We start from the raw sequence: 24250 nt of genomic DNA on the forward strand, positions 1-24250 counted from the left end.
TCTCCTCTCTTAGAACCTAAGCACCTAGGCAGTACATTTAGGCAGCGATATCAAAAAGGTGCCATTCTCATGGCATCTCTCCCTGCTGCTCTGCGCTACCCTCTTGTCTAACCTCATACCTACATCTCTCATCCAACCTGCTCCACTTGCACAGGGAAGCTGCACCTATTCAAAACGAAAAATCCTGCTGTCAATGCTTAAGTGAGACCTCTTCTACACTAAGAACAGACACCGGGTCTCACCACTACCTGCCCTAACTACAGAACTGTCTTCCGCCCTCCACGCATCAGGGTGTGCCTCAGAAAACAGACCTGGATACATTTCAAGCCCTGTAACACCTCCTGTGCGGAATAACTGAAGTTCAGCTCCTGTCAGATCTGCTGCTGGATCTTGCCTGAAAAGCTTTAGCCATGATGTCCACTCTTCTTTAATGAAAAAATTTAGACCAAGACAAATCATTTAAGGAATTTCTAGTTTCAAAAAGCAAAACAAACCAAGAAACAACCATCCAAAAAAGTTATCGAGTCCCTGTTACTTTCCACAACTCCTTTAAATAAATGCTATACTTCTACCTACTAAATTGAAGCAACATTCCAGGAACAGATACCAGATTTTATTTGTTACCCAGTAAATTGTTTGTTTATAGGATTTCCTTTGTCATACAATAAATTTATCCTCAATGTTCTACTAAAGCAAGGATGTATTACTAACCTTTTCACCAAACAGGAAACAAAAAATACTGGCAGATCAAGTGACTTGCCGACAGCCCTGTGCAAGCTTTGCTGCGGAATGGGAACGCAGAACTCCGACTCAATCCAGTTTCAAAGCAACAGCTCTTTGTCTTAAAACATGACCTTCATCTCATCAGCTGTTAGAAGAAAACTGCAGATTACAGACAGCGATTTGAGAGTCATAGTCAACACATCTAGAAACTTGTTACGTGCATTACTCCATCTCCAAAAAATCCATTGGTGGGTAAAGAACTGTCAAAACAGTTGCACATGTGGAACTGTTTTAAATCGTATTGCTCCTTTGCTTCCTTCACTTTGCCAGTCTCCTCTATCGGATGCAAAAACCCTCAAAGCAACCCTCAGCGCAGTCATCACCTCCCAGCCCCAGGAACGCCCTGTTCCTGCCCGCTCGGCGCAGAGCCCACTGCGTGACTCGGGGGGCTCTGAGCACGCGCGTGAGGAGGAGCAGGGTTACACACATGCACCAGACAGACACGGAAAGGACCAAACTAGCTCATCTTGTCCATTTTTCTAATAAGGTCCATACAGATGCAAGTTGGCTGCACAAAACCTGACTATACCGCCTGTTGGCAGGGGCAGAAATTCCTTCAATCTGGCAGAGCTGGCTTTCCAATAGTTGACATATTTACCCTGCAGCCTCTTTGACTAATTTTGAATTCAACCCAAATATGAGCTACACGGATGTGTTCAGTTAAGTAAAGGAGGAAGGGAGGAAGGGGAAAGAAGTAGTCCATTTTCACCGCAACACATTGCTCACTTTAAGCAGCATACCATCTGGGCTGAATAAAAAAAGGGACTCGTGTTTCACTCTGAAGGGGACTGAGTAAAGAAAGTCAATCTGTTTTAGCAACCACTTCCAAAAATGTTAGCATCTAAATATTTAATAGTCACTGAAAAAGAATCAGGGAAAAATAAATAAAAGGACAAGTCATACTGAGCACTTCACACTGTATTAAGAAAGCAAGTCAAGGATATCTTTCACAAAAAACCCTTTACCTGAAAGCACTCCAGAGAACTGCGCACATTACAGAACATCACACTGCTGCCTCTGTATCACTCTCACACAGACAGTGTAAGAGTAGGCAGTCACCCTGGCCAAGGAGGTTTTGAGGAAGAAATACCAGACATTTGTGTGTTAAACACCCTCATGAACAATGCCAGTAACTTCAGCCTCTTTGCAAAATCCTCTATCGCCAAGGATGAAGCATGAACTCTTCACTGCCAAACCTCTGGCATGTTTTTTGTGGGAATCCTGGCATCGTCACTGGATACTTTCAATACATCGCTGCTTCAAGTTTTTCAAATGTGAAAAGAATTATTTTGATCCAGGCTGGTATGTAGCTGTGAGGCTGAAGGGGTATTCATGATACTTTCCTATCCCATGACGCACACGGTATGCTCCATACTTGAATGAATTCATTCTTTTTTTCTGCTTATCCCCTTGCCAGGTGTAAATCCACACCAGGTTTGATTTCAGCACACCAGAAATCTGTTCTCACTCTAATGAAATCTGCAACGTGTTGTGAAAACAAAAGGAGAGAGACTAGAACAAGTCAGCAGCAGGAATTTGCAGCAAGATGGCATCAAAAATACCCACCTTCAATACCTGCCAACATCTGCTCACCAGCAAAACACATCACAGCTAAAGAAAAGTGAGCGATAACAGCAGACTTTAACAAACGCTTTTTGATCTTCCTCCATCATCTTAAAAGACAGCAAATAAGCAGTGCTGAATGACTGGTAGGATATTGTGAGATTTGATTCCTCAGAGGCTGCAAAACTATTTACAAATGCTTACATTTAGGTCCATTTGCATCTGTAAACTTAGCCACTAAGAACAGATGTATCTTATCAGATACATCTTATAGGTCTTAACAGATGTATCACACCTCGATGACTGTGTTCAGTTTTGGGCCCCTCACTCCAAAAAGGCCATTGAATGACTCGAGCATGTCCAGAGAAGGGCAACGGAGCTGGTGCAGGGTCTGGAGCACAGGTCTGATGGGGAGCGGCTGAGGGAACTGGGGGGGTTTAGTCTGGAGAAGAGGAGGCTGAGGGGAGACCTCATGGCCCTCTGCAACTCCCTGAAAGGAGGGTGCAGAGAGGGGGGATGAGTCTCTTGAAGTAATAAGTGACAGGACAAGAGGGAATGGCCTCAAGTTGCACCAGGGAAGGTTTAGACTGGATATTAGGAAGTATTTCTTTGCAGAAGGGGTTGTTGGGCGTTGGAATGGGCTGCCCAGGGAGGTGGTGGAGTCCCCATCCCTGGAGGGGTTGAAGAGTCGGGTTGACCCAGCGCTGAGGGATCTGGTGTAGTTGGAAACTGCCAATGCTAGGTTAAAGGTTGGACTAGATGATCTTCAAGGTCCTTTCCAACCTAGACGATTCTGTGATTCTGTGATCATACCTCTTTATGTTGACATCAAGCATCTGACCCACTCCACATCTACTTTACAATATCTACTAATGCAGATGATGCACCCAGATGAGGAATTCAAAAGCTGAGCATGAAGAAACTCTAAACATTACGTTTTGCCTATAAACTTCAGTTTAACATGTGCATGCATAAACTTCACTGGCAACAGAAGTATGCTGTCAGCAAGATAACACCAGTGGAGTTAAGGTAGACTTGGCTTAACACTCACTGCACTGAAACAGACAGCAGAGCCAATTTCCACTTATGAGAGAACATCAAAGTCAGAACTTCTGCAGCCACCCAGAGTCTGTGGCAAACTTACCCAACCTCCTTACTACACTTTACCATCATTAAAATTAAAACAGTGCACTAGTTTTTAAGAGGAAGGTCCTATACTGAATTCAAGTACGTAGGGCATAAAAAGATTGCCCATTAGCTGCACCAAACAGGTAAAGGGAAGTACAGTAATGAGGACTAAGTTTACTTTCCGTCACTTAAACACCGTTGGTATCACCAAGAAAGTTGTTTGCAGCTGCATGTTCATAAGTGCTTCTCGTAAATCCCCATAAATGCTAGTCTTCAACTTGGTTTGCCTTCCTACACGCTACTGCAGAAGAACAGCATCCCAGTGCACATCCAGGCTGGCTTTGGGAAGCAAAGAACAAGACAAGCTCTCTATTGCTCTGCCATGAAGCCTCTGACAACACCTAAGCCATCTGTCACAAGTAAAGGACACCTGCCAGTGATTATCTGACAATTTAAATCCCCTTGAACAGTTTTAATCCCTATCCTCCCCATCTTCATTTAAACTGCCTGATGATTACATTGCTTATGCAACATTAGAACTTATGAGGGTTATTTGTAAATGCAGATTGACAGCGCCACTGCAATAGCAGCGCTCAAAAATGTGGGTAAATTTGTGATTATTCAAGGAACTGCTCACTGTTCAGGTCCAACTTTCCCTCCTTCAGTTTTCAGCTGTGATCCATGAGACGCAATACATTCGATATCTAGCATTTTCAAGATTTAAAATACACAGCCTAGTCAAAAGAACAGAAACTCCTCCGGTTACTTCCAATTAAACACTAAATATTACTGAGGCAAGTCAAAGTCAATGGGAAAACCCTTTTTAGAGCACTAAAGGACAGCTTCTTTTAATTTAGATGGGAAACCTACAGTGGTGGGGAACACCGGCTACTATTGGAGCCCATCCTTCACCCATTATTTCCTCACAGCAAAAGCTGCCTTTATGGAACTGCAGAGCAATTTACACATCATGATCTCCATCGTAAATAATACAATATGCATAGAATATCTTTTTCTAAATATCCTACAGTGTTAGTTTACAAAATTGGCACATTCGCTATAGTAGGTGGCTGCATTTCAGCACTTAGTCATGCAAGGACCTAAATTAAATACAATCTTCTAAATCACTCCCTAATAAACAACCATTTGCCTTTTCCTTGCAACACCATGTGCAGGAAGTGAACCAAGGTTAACAGGCTTATTTTAATCCTACCGCCTTCATGGCTGGATTCTATATTTGGGGGACTGGGCATTTCACTAGAGCCCCCACATCTGCTTGTCTCCAGCGCAGCTGCTCGAGCACACACCAAAAATACACACATCCCCTAGGACCGTGGGCTCTCGGCACGGTTGGCGTGGTGGAACATTAACAGTACAGAGTGAGCAAAGCTCCAAACTAGTACAAGTTCAAACAGAAAAAGGAGGGGCAGGGGAGGAAGAAAGATTACCGAACAGCGTGTACCTCGGAAGAGAAGCATTCCCCAGCAAGAAGGGGATTATACACTGTTCTTACCCAAATGAACGTTACCCAACCAGATCGCTTCCTTACAGAAGTGAAAGAAGAAAATATATCTTATTCTTAATACCTTCGAGGAATGTATTGCTCTAACACCACACCGAGGACTACATTATTTTTGTCTTCACAAAAAGAAAAGACTACAGGATTTATGTACAATAGCACAGAAGACCTACAGCAGATCTTGGGACAGATTTCATCATCCCAGTCTCTGCTTCAGCACTATACTTGTAATTACATTGTAATTGTATACAATTGTAATACAATTACATTGTATAATTGTAACTCCAACAGGAGTGTTTGTATCAAACAGCTGTACCTAAGAGAAATTAAATGAGGGGTAGGGGTGAAGGAGGAGGTAACAAGCCTGTGTGTCTCATCACACTACTGTGGACTCCTGACAACCAGGCCAACTTTTCCTGACATTCTGCCTGGAAAACACAGAGATCATGCCTGAACTGTGACAGCAGCGAGACTGAGGCCAATTCATTCACTTACGAATTTAAGCATTTAACTCCAAGAAGTGCATATGGAGCTCCAGACAAGAACTAAGGAATGATGGAGTTGAGCTCTTTTTATCCCCTGGTGAATAACATTTATGATCCTTTGCAAGGCAATGGAGTCACCACATGGTTACCTTTCTCCCTAATTTTTGTTAGTGGGGACTCCTGGATGCTCATGGCAAAAGGGGTCAGTACATGACCCCCAACTTCTTTCTTTTGACTATAGTGGCCACATGAGTAAATGCTTATCTTTACCAAGCAGTTTCCCCACCCTGCTTGCCCTCAATCCCCCAAGATAACTTACAGTGGAAGACCAACTTGGACTGACTCATCCACCCAACTCCTAGAACGAGATCAATACTATAAATTTAGGATTGTTTTGTTTATCCCAGACTCCTCTCCAGTTCCTCCCCCTTCAGTGATTTTAAGCAGACTATGAAAACCATTACTGTGCAATCAATTAGAGCATGCCCTTACACAGAACCCTCTAATAATTAACATCCTCTGGAATGGAAACATTTTCCCTAATTATGTGTTCCTCATACTCTCAGAAGAGCTTAGCTATTATCTCCAGGCACTTAAATGGAAAGTTAACACAGTCCAGAATAAAAATCTGAAATACAAAGGATGTATTCCATCAATTGTCATCTTCAGGTTACTGAACAGTGACTCTCTTCTAATCATTTTGTCTTACACCCACAGGTTCTCATTATCTTTCTGATCTTCCAAAAGAGCAGAAGACACTGTCACAAAAAAAATAAATAAAAATTCCACAGCAGTGCAACTGAACTAAAGCAGGCAGCTCACACACACACACACAGACCCCCTGCAAACACTGAGTCCAGAGGGAAGCTACTCTCTGACAGAGGAAAGCTGGCCAGTTACTGTCTCCACGTCAGCTCCACGATCAGGTGCTTAATCACTTCAACTTCCATGCAGCTTAAAGCCAGGTATACATTCGTGCATCTTGGTAAGCACAATGAGGAGAGAGACAGAAGGGATTGCTGCACGGTTGCTAGAGAAGTCTACAGGATCTTCAATTTATCGAAGTAATGTGCACAGTTAGCAAAGTAAAAAGGTAAGACCAGCAAATTTTGGGGGATTCTTTTAGTTTCTGCTGCACCAGAAGCTCACGTTTCAGATTTCAGTATGGCAGTGCGCAGTTATTTATAGACATTAAGGCTTTCAAGCAGCAGTCAGTGACGACCACTGACTTGTGGCTTTCAGTCTTCCTAAGATCCCTCCTTCAGCACAGTGCTTTGAATCACAGGGCAGCGGCATTCCTCCCTTGAAACCACTCCTAGCAATTTATCAGCTCTACTCCAAACACCAGCGCATTAACAGGACCACTTCTCTTTCTACTTCTTAGCAGAAGGCACTGCTTCTGAAGGCACAGTTCTGCGTTCAGACAGATTATTTGGAAGTTCAGCTTCAGCATCAAAAAACAGCAGTCATCTTCACAGGCTGTGACAGACCTGCCTGTTTCTAAAACAGCTCTGGCTCTCCCGGCCCGACCAGTGCCAACAGTTTGGCTTAGACCCTTACTGAGTATCACGTATCGTTTCCCAATAGAGACACCGTTGCATGGAACTTTGCTTTGACTGCAGCCAGGTTAGTGTCTGACGTATAATCCTTTTCCAGATGTTCCCCGGCTAGGAATGGACGCTTCCTGAATTTAACTTCAAGCTTCAATTTGATGGAAGAACAAGAGAGTACCGGTGGCAAAAAGATAAGCAGTATAAATACACATCAGGAAATGCATCTTGATGGGGGTAGGAGCAAAAACAGCAAGAAAGAACAAAAAACTTAGATGTAACTTCTATCTCCAAACATGCTAAAAGCAAAGTGGATCCTATTGATTGCATACCCTCCAGACTCAGCAACTTTCAACACACTTCTTGATAAAAGACAGAACCTGTGTATATAGAAAAGAATCCAACTTCTTCATGAACCATGTATGTAATACATTCATCACTACACACTGGCTACCCTACAATAAAGGGCAACAACAGTAAGTCACCTCACAGATCACGTTACAAACTACAGACACCTGCCGAGGACAGAGAAGATAACTGTTTTTAGCATCTCAGAAGTGATTATTTTATTTTGTTTTGCTCAGCCTCTCTACCTTTGAGGAAAGATTTCTCTGCAGAACCCTTATGATACCGTTAGGTGTATTATCCTCCTCTTGGACAGATTCAGACCATGCTTTGAAGAGACAGTAAATCGAGTTATACCATAGCCAGTGTCAGATGAATAAAAGTACAAGTACCTGACACAGTGAAGAACCTCAGATTAGTCCGCCAGTTGTGCCTTAAAAGCCTGGATTTTAAAAAAAGTAAGCAGGGCTAGCTTTGCCTTGATAAACTTTATGATCTATTGAGTATCATCTGTCACCCCACAGACAACACTGCTGCATCTCACCAAACTGAACAGATATGCTGTCTTCATCAAGCCTGCACTATCTGGTCATTTGCCATTAGTCACCCTGAAAACACAGCCTAAATTATTCTCAACAGGACATGGACGCAAAGAGAGTAAATAGAGAGTAAGTAAACTCAGTCTTGTTTCTCGTGTCCCAAACTACCATCAATATCAAACTCCCCCCTGTGTATGATTGCAGAAAATCTTGGATTTGTAGACCTTATGCTCAAATTACTACCCACTATCATTTTGGAAGATAAAAAACACTTGATTTTCACAGCTTTTAAATGTCAGCTTACTTCGAGATTTCAAATACTTTCTAAAGAAACAGGACTGTTGTGGGTTGCAACATCAGCTCTGGCTGCCGGTCTGAACCACTGCAGGGACCAAATCCATCTTTTACCAGGGCAGACAAGAGGAGCTGACTGGAAAGTTAAATGATACCAATCACAGCCAGGGAAATGTTTACATTCCTTTGTCTGCAACAGCTCTTAATGCCGAAACTCCTCCTCCTCCAGTCTCATCTCACTGCTTACTCTGCTGATAAGACAGGGTAAGAGAAACGTACTCATGGACAACATCCACCTCGCGATAAGATTTCCAAGCTGAATCTTATCTTTTTTCTTCAACAGGAGGAAGTCTGAGCACTAATCCTGAATGGCCTATTGATAGGGAGGAAAGAAAAGAAATACAGTCTCGTATCGACAGATAAACACCTTGAAGGTGGGAGGAGTGCTACTTATAATTTTTAGTTTATTCAAGGATCTTTCCTAGGGATTCAACACAAATTTGCCTTTATCTCACAAGCTGCTGAGACAATTACAGTCTGTCTCCAAAACATAATAAAACATGAAATTTTAAAATGCTTCCCCGACGCAGGGCCTAATCAGTCACCCATAAATCCAGTCTTTAAATATTCATGTGAGATGAAACCAAACTGCTACATACAGATCTGTAGATAGTTACTTTCTGCTGTTACATGCCCAGGGTTTAGCTGCTTGGTCTCTCAGCAAACACAGCCTTCTTTGTCTAACGTTTTCCTTGGCAACATGATACTTCTGACAGCATCACCCAGTATAAATCATAAGCTTGTGTAAACCAGTAAGGACAAGTGGCAGAACTGGACAGTAAATCTTGTACAAAGTGAACGCCAAGATTAAAGAAGAAAGTATCATTCAATTAAATGATCAGAAGGGCAAGAAAAGTAATAAAGAATGACAAAGTTCGAACTGACGTTGTAGTCGGGATTTTGCAGTGTGACTGCAGAACCATTAGAAATCCTGTCAGTTCAGTTCAGATACATGCTGGTAAAGAAACATTTGTCCAACCAAAATCTACCAAGCTGCAGGTTCAGAACAAAAGTGAATTCAATGTCCGAAATTAATCAAATTTAAAGGAATAACCTATAACAACAGAAGTGATGAACAGAAATTCCATTCAACAATGAGCACCTTGGGGGTTTTTCGGTTTCTAACAACTGGGGGTTAGGTTTAAATTTCCTCACACAATACTCCATGTCAATAAAAACCTACCTAGCACAATTAAATTTAAGTTTGCCAATCACAGAATCTAACGTTCACTTTCAAAGATCAAAGGTTTTTAATTGCTCTTTGAGACTTGTTTCTGCAAGGACTTTTTTTGCACTATGCAGATACAAGAGGTCATAAAAGGCTGCTGTTAATTACATTTTCTTCCTTAAAAACACGTATTGAATTACCTGTACTTAAGCGCCTTCAGAAATTATGGTTAGCTGTGCAAACTCTGGGATGTTCAGCCTTACTAGCTGGGCAGATTCTTTTAGGTCTTACACCCGATGTAAGAAAAATCTCACAGTTGTTCTGTCTGGAGAAAACAACTGAATTTACTATTAGTTTATTTCCACACACGCAGGTGCTACCTCAAGCTGTTCTGTTGTGCCACACAACAATGACTTAAAAGGGGGCTCCAATGAGAAGTAATCACAAGATGCAGCAGCAGTTAGCTGTGAGGCTGTAAATATCAGTGTTAATTCTTTGCAAAAAAAGTTTCTGTAATGTCAGTTGCTCTAGGAGCATTTCACTATGGCAGTAAAGTATGTTTATATAGTAACTTATAGGCATAAAAAGCACTGAAGTCCTTTGGAGTTGGTAGCTGATACTGGACACGCTATCCCTCTCTACATCCCAGCATACAAAAGCAACAATTCCCAAATATGCAGTAATACAAAAACATGGAAGAGGAGGAGAGGAAGGGCAAAGCAGTAACTATGAAGGAGATGTCAATCTTGTCCCTCAACAGGATGCTGAGGAGGTATCTTCTTGCCTCTTCTCCACTAAGCAGTCACTGAGCACTTACATTTAGTATTTCTGCAGTCTGCTGTCCCACACACAGATCACACACAGAATCAACCTCTGCTAACGAATGCAGTTTAAGGAAGAGCTGTGCGTTTTAGGAAGAAAAACTATAAACAGAAACTGTTAACTGGTAGGCAGAAGAATGTCCTACCCAGTGAGGAAAAAAAAAAAAAACTAAACCAAAAAAACAAGCTCTGCGTCTCCAGATACTTTTAGAGTCCAAATATGTAGGATGATGACAGCAGAGAATGATATTCTTGGTCAGTGACAGAAGCACTACGTCAAACTAACCACAGCTAACCTATAGCCTTTCTCAGGGTAAACCAGATAACCTAAAACCAAAACACTCCTGCCATTTTCAACTCCAACAGGCATCACTTACTCTAATAAAGTTGCTTGCCCTTAACAACTATGCCACAATTCCTTATGTAACCAGTGAAAGTTTAAGAGCAATAATTGTCTTGGCAGTTGCACGTCAAATCTTCCCCAGCAGGGAAAGCTGCTTGTCAGAACCCGACGTGCCATGCTGTGTCCCAGCAAGCATGTAGGGGGTGAAGACTGGTATCCCATGCTGACATCTTACTGGTGAACCACCATTTGACACGTGGGCTAGAGGCAGAACATGCACGGCTCTGAAAGCAAAACAGGATGAAGTTATGATAATGATATTGTCCTGATGATATCAGGAGAGTAACTCAGGCATTTAGGATCTGACTGCATGTCAGTACAGCACGTCAGGAGGGGAAGTAAGCTGTGATATTGGTAACAGGGGAGAACTTGGGCTGTACTACTACATTAAAAGGCCACACCTCGGAAGGAGCCTGTGACACAGCTGGGATGTGAGGCTCCAGTCCAAGAAGGGCCAGGATGCAGGCCAGAGTAAAACAGAACATCAACAATGTCCTTAACAATAAAAGAAAAAACTCATAACCTCTCACTCAACAACACCAAACTAATTTCCAAGCGTTAGGAGACTGATGACAGATAACCACGATTTTAATCTAGACAGAGACAGACAGATCTGCAGACTTCCCTACCCTGGGAAAGCAACTCAGATCCTGCTTTGAAGTCCTGCCCTCGGAACAGAAAACGAGGAGACCAGAAACCTCTCTCCTGAGGCTCCTAAAAAAAAAAAAAGAAAATCTGGAAGAGCAACAAGAATGTTTTTCCAAGCAATACCTTGAAGCAACAGTTAAAATTAGGAGAAGAATTAGCAGAAGACAATCAAGAGTCAAAGAAAGGCAACAGTTTAAGAGAGGGAGAGCGTACTAGGTGCTAGTGACAGCACACAGCCAGCATTACCTGGAAATAGATGGTAACCTCTTCAAATAGGAATGAAAATCCAACAGAAATAAGAGTCAGACTGAAAAGAGGACATACATTAAGCCCACGCGAGTTGGGTGACAAAACATGGTGCAAAGTGAACTTAGAACATCCCTGCATCTTCAAGGGGAAAGACAATTCATTCCTCTCCAGCTGCAATGATAATGCAGAAATGGACATACACACCTTCAGGAAAAACAAATTTCAACTTAACAAGCCAAACTAGACCCTTGATTATAATCAGCCAATTTTCATCCATCCTGTATTGAAAACCTGACACGCCATGGCACAGCCAGAGCAACACCCTTTAGACCGTCCAGGACCTCACGCTACACTCACAATATTTTGAGGATCACTGCTAATATACGGGTCTAATTCAATACCGAGACATCACAGGACACAAACCTCTTCAAATGACATGCCCTAGGTGTATTTAAAGAGCTTTTGCCATTGCTTTACACTCGAGAGGTTTCTTTTACAAAAGACAGTGTACATTTGTCTTTCTCCCATAGCTCTGGTCGCCTGTCCTCCACCGGGCAAGCCTCAGAGTTAAGTGGGGGCAGAAGATGGGGCTCAGGAATAACAGATGTACACAAGTGGTTAGTTATTTGAAGTTGGGAATTTCCCATAATCACTATCAGAGACCTAGAAAATAATCACTTCAAGTGAAAAATAACAGCCTTTACAACCACCTACCTAAAGCATGATTTTCTCCCATTCAAACTGAGCTCTTTGATGTGCTTTATACAGTAATAATAAAAATTTATACAGAAGATAAAGTGACTCAGTATTTGCTGCACGGATTAGATTTCTGCTGCTTTCTGTAAGCAAATCAATAACAGAAAAATAAATGGCATTTGCATTTTGTCAATGGGAAACATGCTGTTAAGAAGATATATAACAGGGATTATATTGAAGCGAGAGGCTCATTCTTTTCCCAAGATTTTAGTTTCACCTTATTTATTTCACTTATTCATCGTACCAGAAGCCCTAGCCGAGAGCAACGATGTTTTTCCACTGTAGAGGAACATACACAGTGCCCCCACGCAGACGGGATGTTAATGCGGGTGCGCAGTGCTGCTGTGCAATCTTTCTGCAAGGCACTGGTGACCAATTCTTTCCAGCAAATACTGCCACAGCAAAACACCATCCATGCACACTATATATATATTACAAACTGCCTTCGAGCTAGCAGTAAAATCAGGGGTTTGTTTGCAATATAGGCAATCTTGGATTTCGGCTCTTTCAACAGTTGCTGTGTTTAACAGCACAGTGAAGACTGAAGAATAACAGAATGAATATACGCAGAGGAAGACTTAGCAAAAAAGCAGAAAAACTTTTGATACAGCATGAGAAAAAATGAACGTTTCCCCAGGAGCAGTGGAGGCGATTGTGGTTAACGTCTCTGGAAAGGGCCACACAAGAAACAGTCCAGGATTTAGTCTATGTGGTATACCAGCTTTCTTCCTTTTCTAATTTTTTGCTTCTTGATTCCTGCCAATTCTGCTTCCGTTATTTCCTAAAATCCTCTGAACATTTTCCAATAAAGAAAAGTAGTATCTGCTTTTTAGAAGTCTGTCCTGGCCTTGAAAGTAAAAAAAAAAAAAAAGTTATGCCACCCTACTTGTTCTGGTTTCAGCTGGGATAGAGCTAATTTTTTTTTTCCTTCTTAGTAGCTAGACTAGTGCTGTGTTTTGGATTCAGTATGGGATTTGGTATGAGAAGAATGTTGATAATGCAGTGATGTTTTTAGTTGTTGCTAAGAAATCAAGGACTTTTCAACTTCCCACGTCCTGTCCATGCGTAGGTACGCAAGAGGCTGGGGGGGAGCACAGCCAGAGCAACGGACCCAAACTGGCCAGGGGAATATTCCATGTCTTGTAACGTCATGCTCAGTGTATCGATGAGGGCTGGCTGGGACCTGGGGCTCTCACTGCTGGGGCTGTGATTTCAGGATTCTCACTTCTCTGGGATCACTAGCTGGGAACGGGCTGGGCATCGGTCAGCGGGTGGTGAGCCATCACATTGTGCGCTACTCATTTGTATTTTCTATTATTACTATTATTATTTTTATTTCAATTAAATTGTTTTTATCTCAACCTATTAGTCTCCTTACCCCTACCCCTTCAATTCTCTCCCCCATCCCCTGGGCAGGGGAGGGTGAGCAAGCGGCTGCGTGGTGCTTGTCTGACCACTGAGTTTAAACCTCACCACTACTCAAAGTGCCCATCAGAGAAAAAGTCTCAAAGAGAAGCTTCCCAGTGCACTCTAGTTAAGAAAGAATAAGCCTTTATATACTTCAGCCCCCAATCCAAATATTTTGGGTGTCTCACCTGAGCCACTTGGAGCTTCCGAACCTAGATGTGTTTTACTCAGATGGGTCAATCCTAGGACAAATTCCAAGTTAACAATAATTACTAAGTTTTTGGTTAACTATAAAACCATTCTTGCCTTTTAAGGCTTCATTCAACGTTTTTTGCATCAGGTATTCTTCCGCTGAGCCAAATAAAAACTCAGGGGATCTCTAAAAACTTGCTATAACCCCTTGCACCATTTTGCTGGTTAAACAAACTCTGATAGCTCCACATTCCTCCCGGCATCCATCATATTTATGTAGGCTACAAAGTGTACTTTCTGCAGAAGCTGGGGCAAAGACATGTCGAGACAGAGAGCACCAAACCGGCAAACGCTCCGAGGGCTGCGGAGCAACCTGATGAGCTGGGGAATCACCGACAGAAGGTACATAGATGGGGACCTAAAGAAACAGACAAGATCTCAGGAATTTCATGGAAATTTTCAACAAAGACAAAAGTCTGTAATAGCTCGGTAACCCCAAGACCTCAAGACGGCCAAGCAAAAGACAATGCTTCTACATATTCAATAATAAAGTTTTTATTTTCAAAGCGTGTATCTACTTGGTTCCACGGCAGGATAAATTTGTTTTCACACAAAACCCAAACTGAAACTTCAGATGCACTAAGTTTATAGATTTGACAATCTTTTTTTCAAGGTTCTAGGGAAGCAAACATCATCACTTGCAGTAGCACCTGAGACTGGCCGTGGCGGAGGTTCTTGAAAGCCTCGATGAATACACTAATGAAACAGCCGTCTCAGCATGTTGCCATTAAGGGTTAATCTTGAGTCTCATTGGCTATTCCCATAAATACCAACGCAGCAGATATAATTGCAAAGCAGGTATATTTGGCTCCAGTCACTCTGTCAATTTAGCAGCAACTAATGTCGGAAAATTGCAGGGTGTAAATTTAGCATCGTGGGTCTCACATATTGCGCTTTTTCACTGGTAGAGACTGTATTTGATTAATCAGACTTAAAAGAAAGATATCACACTTTATGAAAGCTTGTCTATTTTTTCCCCTTATCTCTGGAAAGAAAGAAATATGAAAAAAATCATACTGTATTGACTGGATAATGACAAAGGCAGCACAGCTCAAACTGCGCATTTCTGAGTTTCAGCAGTCAGTTCTTTCAGGTCGATGAGCAGAGACTTGCTAGTGCCAAGCAGTGCCAAGACTTCTGCCAAGCAGCTATCAAATCTTGGTAAGATAAGGCAAGCAGAAAGAGACGTCTTTGGAATACAAAGACAATCTGAACATATTTTCTCTTTAACAACCATGTTCAAATTTCTTCTGCAGCCCCAGGGAATCAGCAGCTGGCTAGCTCTAACTGGCTCTCCGCTACCACTCACGCATTTGCACCTTCCTTTCTGTCCTTCCCACACACTACAAGTTCAGAAGACAAGGAAAACTGTGCATAGTAGATATTTTTAAGGACGCTCTGGTAGGTAATATATAGTGCTAGACTGACAGCCACTGCCATCAAAACAGACCACTAGTATAACGCACACGGGCGCTAGACAAGGGTTTTCCTACTCCCCGTAACACAAGTGTGCAACGGCAGCGACCGCACAGAGCAGTCTCCAGCCTTTGCGTTTCCCTGAGCCATTGTGTCTGCGCGTCACTGCTGTTAACAATAACTAATTCTTACTTGACAGAACAGTGACTCAACCCACCTGCAGCCCATACTGGCTGCTGCTCATCTGGGTTTAGATTTTCTAACAAAGTACCTAAGCAGACTTACTCCAGACTTACTAAGGTTTTCAGTCTCGCCGCACCAGAGCCGCTGCCACACATACCCTTGGCTTTAAACTCATGAGCCCGTATTTAAGAGAATGGCCACCTTGCTGAATATTCAAAACTCATTTTTCTCCTGGAGAAACCTGAAGATGCTTGGGAGCAATAAAGAGCCTTAAAAAGACACCTGAGATTCTTCATAGACTCATTTCTTTAATTTTGATTCCCAGCTACTGCAATAATTTCTACTTTTCTTAAAAGACAAGCTGACACATTCTATTCAGGTCTTCCATCAAAGAGTTACAGAGTCACAGCTCCCACCTTCCCAGTTGGAAAGCCTGGTAAACTGCACTCATCCATACACTGAGGTTTCCTCTCTTCTCTGAATCCTCTTCATTAGGATCAGAGAAACAGGCCTCATGGGTGAGGTATAAAGCTCTTTGAGCTAACAGACCCTGCTATAACTTTGGAAAATTAAACATTTCAGAAAGAGATCACATCCTTCAGGCAAGGGGCAAAGCAAATGGAAAAAAAAAATTTAAAGAGCAAAGACTCTCCTCCCACAAAAGAAGCAGGAGGGGGCTTTCATTTAACACAATTATCTTCCCCAAATTTTCTCTTCACTTACACTTCCCAATACTGGCAAGTTACTGAAGTAATTGGAGATCAGTACTTTAGCTCAAAAATCACTCTTACAAAGGCAAAATATTTGGACAAGAAAATGAATCCTGCACTTAGATCCCACAGACCATGAATTTGGAATCTTTTTTAATCTTGTTTTTATTACAAACAAAAAACGTCACCGTCCTTCAAGATACTTCCAAAAAAGGGTGCTTTCCTCTTTGTAAAGACCTTGTCACAGCAACTGAACAGGACAGCTACACCGTCCTGCGAGCAGGAGACATTATACACTAGAGGATGACAGTAAGCCATGCCACCCAGGACACAGGATAAGCACCATGAGACAGGTGATGTCACTGGATAACCCGTGACCTCAGATATTACACAATACATCAGGATGTTCTCTTTTCAGAGACGCCCATGCCAGTGCCTCCCAGACCGATTCACTTCAGACAGGCCTTCGTTTGCCAGTATGTAAGGGGATGCTCATCATTCATTGTAATGTAAAAGTAAATTCCTTGCATTCAAAAACTAGAAAAAATGAGTTTTGTGAAAGACATCAACAGCTCAGCCACATTCTCCACTGGAAGAAAGCCTGACTGCATCTCACACTGCTTCATGTGGAACAAGATTCCTGTGACCCTGGCGACCAGCACAGAGGAAAGAGAATAGCTGCCAGTCAGGTGTGGCTGCCTTCAGCAATACTCATTAATAATTTAACTGTTAATGGCCATGTAACTGGAGTGGGTGCAGAAGAAATGAACTGAGAGCACTTCTCTCTTCAATCATCTTTGCATTCTACTTAAGCAACAGGGTTCCCCTTTTGTTCAAGGGTTAGTCCCTTTTAAAAAGGAAAAAGGTGTAAAGTTCAATTAATAAATACAATTCATTTAACTTGAATTTTTTAATCACTCAAAAAAGGCTGAATATGATTACTATAGGTCTTTCCCATTTTCCTAACCTCCTATGCAATTAATTTTCACATATTCCAACACAATCATCTGTAACACAGAAAGGAAAGATTTATGCACTCATTGCCTTGCTGCAAGTTATATATACGGATATTTCTGATTCAGGAAGTTAACACAAAAATAATATTACTTTTGACCATGTACACTGACCCATATTCTGTGAACTAGCTGAAAGTATAAAGGGAAAACTGAGATACAGAAAACATAATGCAATGCCAAAACTTGCCCAGGACTCCAGCCCCAAACAACTTCATTCCTGGTAAACACAACACAAGCTGTAAGTGTCCCACACCATATTCATGTGTTTCATACACAAAGGAGATAATGTGGCTCAGCCAGCAGCACTGAAATTATCCACTAGTTCTTTGCACTATGGCTGTGTTTTCTCCAGATTTCCAAAGAAATAAATTTAAAAACAATACTGTAAGTATTGACTGCATTACAGCTGATGACTGCACAAACGTATTTCTTTGCAGAAGGGGCTGTTGGGCGTTGGAATGGGCTGCCCAGGGAGGTGGTGGAGTCCCCATCCCTGGAGGGGCTTAAGAGTCGGGTCGACATAGCGCTGAGGGATCTGGTGGAGTTGGGAACGGTCAGTGCTGGGTTAAACGTTGGACTGGATGATCTTCAAGCTCCTTTCCAACCGAGATGATTCTGTGATTCTGTGAAACTTAAATGAAGTGTTACCACCACCAAATAGCACTAGTTCATTCCATGTGTGAACTCAAAGGATACCTGAACATGTCTGTGATACAACATCCCAAGCACAGACATCCTTAAGGTGACGATGAAAGTTCTTGCTTCCTTTCCACTTACGAGGTCCCTAAGATTACCCATATGATCAGAAGTTCATCTATACATGCTGACCCCGAAGAGAAGGAGGGGGCAACACACAAACAACATGTAGCAGTGGCAACACAGGTCAACTCAGCTAGCTGGAGGCTGTAAAGAAGGTACAACCAGAAATCCAGTGACAAAGAAATGAGCTCTCTGGGGAAAATTAATTTCTTACTTCCTCTAAAATTCTACTGCCAATGATACAGAGTATCCTCCAGCCCTCAGGAAGGTTCATCGCAAAGGCAGGAAGACTTTCACACAGAGACTGCTGCCAGCAAGGTAACTTTGCAGCTTTGTTACTGCCATTTTCGGAGTGCCCATTAAGAATTCCTCAGTGTATTTCAGATAACCCTGTAAACAACAGGTTTCAGGAAGGGCCAGACAACACTGACACAATCGGCTTGGGTACCTGGACAACATTTCTCACCAGGCACAGACACAGCAGATTGTCATGTCATTCACAGCGACTGCCAGGGATGGGTGACACAACTTTACCAGTATGTCAACATACCTTCTGTGTTTCAGAAGCACCTTGTCAGCAAGCAGCACATGCTAACAGAGATGCTTTGTGATCACACACTTACTTAGCACAAGAAATTTTGCATGGCAAGATGAAAACCACAGTAAAACTTTAAATGTATAGACAGAATAAGCTTCCTTCCCCTCATGCATGCCCCACCCAGAGCACAAAACTCAAGTGTGCCACTAGAAATCGAAATCCAATTACTCCTTCCCCATAGACCAACCCAAGTCTTTATTCCTCCTCCTGTTGCACCAGTTTTACATTGGAATTGCTCCTCTGAAACTGTTAAAATCTCACCAGTGAAAAGGAACACAGAATCAAGCATTTTGTTTGTGGAAAGTGAGCGTTTAAGCCACTACACTCAGATGTTAAAATTACTATTTTCCCCTTCTCAAGAAAAAGTCTACAATAAATTTTTCTGTGAGATGTTAAAGAACAGATTTCGGAACATACTGTGCAGGTACATTACTGCTCAAGATATCCTAGCTGCAATGTGTTCAAGTCAAACTCTTAAGTTTTAACAACTCCTCCATGGAAAACTATTCACTCAAAGTAGTCTTTAGGGAATCCCACAAAGCAGCTTAGCAACTGCTGTGCTTTCCAGCCTTGCCATTTCAATGAAGTTTAAAGACATCAGAACACCTCAAAACAAAAGGACTTATTTCTGAGACCTAGGTTGTCAACTCATTTTTATATTAATAGCACTTTAAAACAGTTAATGCACTGAAACATATCCATGTAAGTTCATTCAAAGAGGAGAAGAATCCGGACACACAGCCTCAAAAATGTATAAATATAGTAATAAAATAATTCTTGATATGTGTTTAAGATAGAACTGAATCTATCTGGAAACTATGTATGTTTATACAAAAATACATATGTTTATACCAAAAAAAAAAACAACCCACCACATTCCCTTCTAATGCCTCCTTGGCAAACCAGACTCAGATGAAGGACATGCTCCCACAGACTCTGTGCTGGTTTTAGGATGTACCACAGCCTCTGAGAACATTTTGCATTGCCAAACCCTGCACAGGTGTTAAACGGTACAGCAATGTCAAGATGATGTCCCAAACGAGAAAGTGATCAGAAGATACTACGATTAAAGTCCTGTTGTAGTTACTTACCTTTGGACCTTCATCCAACAAAGGGGATGAAAGACGCTGTCCTGGGTTCAGCTGGGACAGAGTTCACAAGAAGCTGGGAGGGGGCACAGCCAGGAGAGCTGACCCGAACTAGCCAAGAGGCTATTCCGTACCATAGGAGGTCAAGCTCAATACGAACGGGGGCAGCTGGCCATGGCGAGGGGAAGAGGGATTGTGGCTCTGGAACCAGCTGAGCACTGGGTGGTGAGCAACTGCATTGTACATCACTCACTCTATACATCCTTTCATTAGTATTATTGTTATTACTATTTCTTCCTCCTTCTGTCATCCTACTAAACTGTCCTTATCTCAACTCACAAGGTTTTACCTTTTTCTTCCGATTCCCCTCCCCATCCCACCACAGCAGGGCAAGCAGCCATGCGGTAGCTAGTTGCTGGCTGGGCTTAAACCAGGACAGATGCTTACAGTAGCCCTAGGGGATAAACTATATAGATAACCCAAAAGTTCTTCCCCACCTCTCATTTCTAGGTGTGCAAGACTGATACTGCACTGCTTCCTCTTTTTGTATTTTAGTTCATATCTTAAACAGAACAGAGACTATCCTATGCTACTAAAAACAAGCACCACATATTTTCCAGGACATCTATTTTAAAGTTCCCCTCTCTAGTGTCCAAATTGCTGCCAGAAGAGAAATCTGCCACACTCCACCCTGGGAGACTGGAGGCACTCGCCCTCTTGCAATCAGGAATCGGTGGAAGGAGAACCTGCATAACTCCAAATTCACCTCTGATGCTACAATTTAACACACATTCCTCACATAAAGAAAGCAAAATACAACCGCAACGGTCATCCACTCCAAAACTATGTATTCCCATTATGACAGAAAACCATCAGAGCGAGCTCACAAGTGATTCAAAGTAGGGATACAAAAGGGACAACTGAAACAGCCTTCTCAGCCAAGCTTACAGACAACAGCATCTGACAAAAGTAGCAGACCTTTAAGCACTAGCAGGAAGAAAAGACAGTAGTCCAGGAGAACACTCTCTATCCAAACAAGTAAGAAGAGAAGTGACATACAGTGACAGTGTGTCATATGTGCAGGGCTAAGCCCTCCAACACCAGCCTGTCTGCAGTTCTGCCTTTCCTGGACATGCTGCTGATGCAAAAAGAAATCCACAACCCTATCTGATGCTGTTTGCCCCACTCTTTTTGTAAGATCCTGCAGTTTTATCGTGGCCCTAGGGCAAAGCATCCATGGAAGAAGAGTGAAAAGGTATGTGGGCAACTCCCCCATGAAATATTGGCCAAAGCAGTGAAGTGGAACTGACAGCGGAAACGTACCATTTCCTAGCATCCTACTTACCAAATCAATCAGAAATCAGCTCCAGCAATTAAGTGATAATGAATTATTGATGACACTCACTGTGGGGTACTGAGCACTTACCAGCATTTATGAAACTAAAGAAACTGAGGTGGGTAAGTGGTATCTCCATTTTAACTAAGGCACAGCAAACAATTTGCCTGATGTTATGCACTGCCAAAGATCGCCGTTATCTCTAAGACGTTATCTTAGTTCTATTTGTACATGATCACACATCACCTCGGTTTGGGTCCCGCTATACCCATGTGTAAAATATTCCCACTTCAGAGGGGCACAGTGAGCGCTCCACGTACAAAATTCAGTAATTTCAGCAACCACATCTTACCAGCTTTTTTTGGAGGGCGGGGGGGGGGGGGAGGCTGCGTTCAAAGTAAAGGGCAACAAAATGGGAGCCAGCGAAAAAAATACTTCAAAATGTGATCGACAACATATGTTCAGTGGCAGAATTTGCCCCTGAGAAAGCAAAGATGATCTTCAAGCCCTACTATTTCAAGACACTAAGTCTGTGCGTAGCATGTCTTCAAGTCAGCCAACTTTTTTGCCAACGCAAATATATTCAACTTAGAAGCTCAGTAGAAAGCCAAGGAATTCAGTCTTGGATTTAAAAGACTCTTGCCAGCCCCTCAAGGCTGTCAGTAACACCACACAGGCACATTTCCTATCACTAACGTATAAAAGTAATCTAGGAAAATGAACTCAGTCTACTCCTACCACACTTCACACCTAAGCTTTTCACTGATGCCATTATCTGTTTGTGCTATTAAACACCAAAGACACAGGAGGACATGAGCCTTCACTGCACATGGTGTTACCTATCCTGCCCCTTCCTAGTTCGTCATCAAGCTTACCAAGCCCTACATATTGTCTACACACACTTAAATGTAAGTCTCTTACACTCCCAGAGCTTTCACCCTCAACAGCAGTTGCCAGAGTGGAGGCAGACACAGATTTCAGCTTTACAAACTGGCAGCCATATGTCATCTAAACACCATGATGCTGGGTTAAACAACACAATGGTTTCATACCAGCGTGCTCCCCGACAGGAATGTTGGCGATGTAAGCTTCAGGAGGAGGAAGATTAATGTCAGTACTTGAGACATAGTCCAGCCTTGCAGACAGGATCCCTTTCAGGAAAGGGCAGCTTTCTGGGTGGAATTTGAGAAGACTGGAGACAGGGTTCAGCCCTGCCACAGATGTCTTATATGATCATATTACTCTGCTTTGCTTGGCTTCAGTTTCCCTTATCTGTTACTGATTGCTAATGCTCTCCTGTCCCATGGGAATGCTGCAAGCATCCATAATTTGTTTCTGTGCTGCTCAGATGCCAAGGAGATGGGTACCTGAAGATATATGCTGATCAGTAGTTTTTCAAATATATAAACCAGTTTTTAAGAAGTATCATAAAAATGTGAATTATTAATATTAAAGCCCACAGGTGTATCTTGAATAATTTATTCCTCAGTAGTAAGCAGGCAAAGTCATAACCAAAAACCTTTGAGCAGGTATGCAGCTAATACCCACCCCAGGGATTCTGATTAAAATATAGGTAGGCGCACTCTGTAACAGGCAAAACTCCAACTTCCCAAACTCCTGCCTGCTCAACTACCAACCAGACTCAATTCACACAATCACTCTATAGAGGCAAGTGATCGTCTGGACCTAGAAAATTCCAAGTAATTTTAGACACAGAAATTAACTGCCCTCTATTTACACTCACAGGGGCTCAGTAAGAACCGCTCCTATGTGTCAGTTTTTGTTTTCCTCTTGCATGCATTCATACCTACCCCTTCCTTTTGTTTAATGCTGAAGCATGATTTGTGGGAGGAGGAGAAGCAAACAACTTGGGAAGCTTGTTTAAAAACAGATTATGAATCTGTACGTCTCAAGGTATGGAGAATGACTGTCCTGGAGACATGCAATGACTAGCTCTTGGTACAGCTGCTTGCACCTAGGGGTTAATTTTGACAGTTGAGCTCACTCAAACTGTTCTCTAACCAAAACATTTACTACAGCATTTCAATAACACATTTTTTCCAAAACAATAGTCCAACACAGTCCTTCCAAATTGAAGTAAACAACACTGGAATATTTACTAAATCTATGCCAAGTGAGTTTTCTTATAGGGATGCACAAAATAGCTTGGAAGGCTCGTGTTTGCAAACACCCAACTCATCCCACCTTCAAGGGCCAGACTGGCCAAGGTGGAGAGTGCCCAATTTCCCAAAAGTCACTGTCCCTTTGAGATATCCCATATCAGACATGCTTCCTGTCCAAAACAGAGACAACCACCAAGTATTGTAGAAGTTTAAGTCATGCGGGTTTAATTTTAACAGGATGTGACAGGCCTGACACAGGTCTCTTCGGTACAGGCCCAAGGGACGTTACATTGATCACTTCTTAAATGGGAAAGTCTGTTCACAAAAGTGGGCTCCCTAATTTTGCAACTGTTGATGAGCAAACAAACGAAGTACCAACACTGTAGGGAAAAATTAGCTAAACAGTCCTTTCCAGGCTGAACAGTTTCCCCATGAGACTCCTTCCAAGGAGCAGTGGCAGCCAGCAGGCCAGCAACTCTGGGTTCAACCTCAGTTAGGACAAGAATATCCTGCCAGTGATCAGACTGCTTTTTGTATTTTTAGATTTCATTTGACTCAGCTAATTGGCCATTAAGCTCCAATAAGGTGGACATTTATCTACAGATAACACAAGGAAATTGGAAAGTAAGCAGCCGGAGGCTACCATGAAGACTGTTAACCAAATAGCAAGGCAGAGCTCCATTAAAACAATTCATCAGAAAAACTATATAGTCCTCTGGCAGATTTTCAAGGATCCCATTAGAAATTTTAAGGAAACCCAATCTGATTAAATGCTGAAGTCTAACTCTTGTAGAAGTCATTAATAAGTAGAGCGCCTTTAATTTTGAAAGCTTGAAAGTTATCAAAGCTGCTGCAGGAAGAGACAATGGACATTGCTGCTGTAACTAATATGCATAGTTTTGCATAAGAATGGCAAAAGCATTCTATACTATAGTAAAAAAGTGAGACTGATGAAAAGGTATAGATGTGCAAACCGATGTCATCAAGTACCCACTACTTCAGGGCAGTCTCTGTTGATGTAACTAAGAGACAAACACTTCTATACATTATC

General features: G+C 42.2%; 1 protein-coding gene across 4 annotated transcripts in view; it reads right to left on the minus strand.

Annotated features, from left to right (window-relative positions):
• The window catches only part of LDLRAD3 (low density lipoprotein receptor class A domain containing 3), a 117691-nt gene that overhangs the window by 82796 nt on the left and 10645 nt on the right, over window positions 1–24250 (minus strand). Inside the window, exon 1 of one of the 4 annotated variants that reach the window (XM_074852541.1) lies at window positions 11288–11440. The exons of the other annotated variants lie outside the window; for them this stretch is intronic. The gene's annotated coding sequence lies outside the window, so the exon portion shown is untranslated. Of the gene's footprint in view, window positions 1–11287; window positions 11441–24250 lie in introns of those variants that run through there. 4 annotated transcript variants of the gene reach the window in all.

This window comes from Strix uralensis, chromosome 29, assembly GCF_047716275.1.
Source record: "Strix uralensis isolate ZFMK-TIS-50842 chromosome 29, bStrUra1, whole genome shotgun sequence".
Taxonomy (NCBI): Eukaryota; Metazoa; Chordata; class Aves; order Strigiformes; family Strigidae; genus Strix; species Strix uralensis.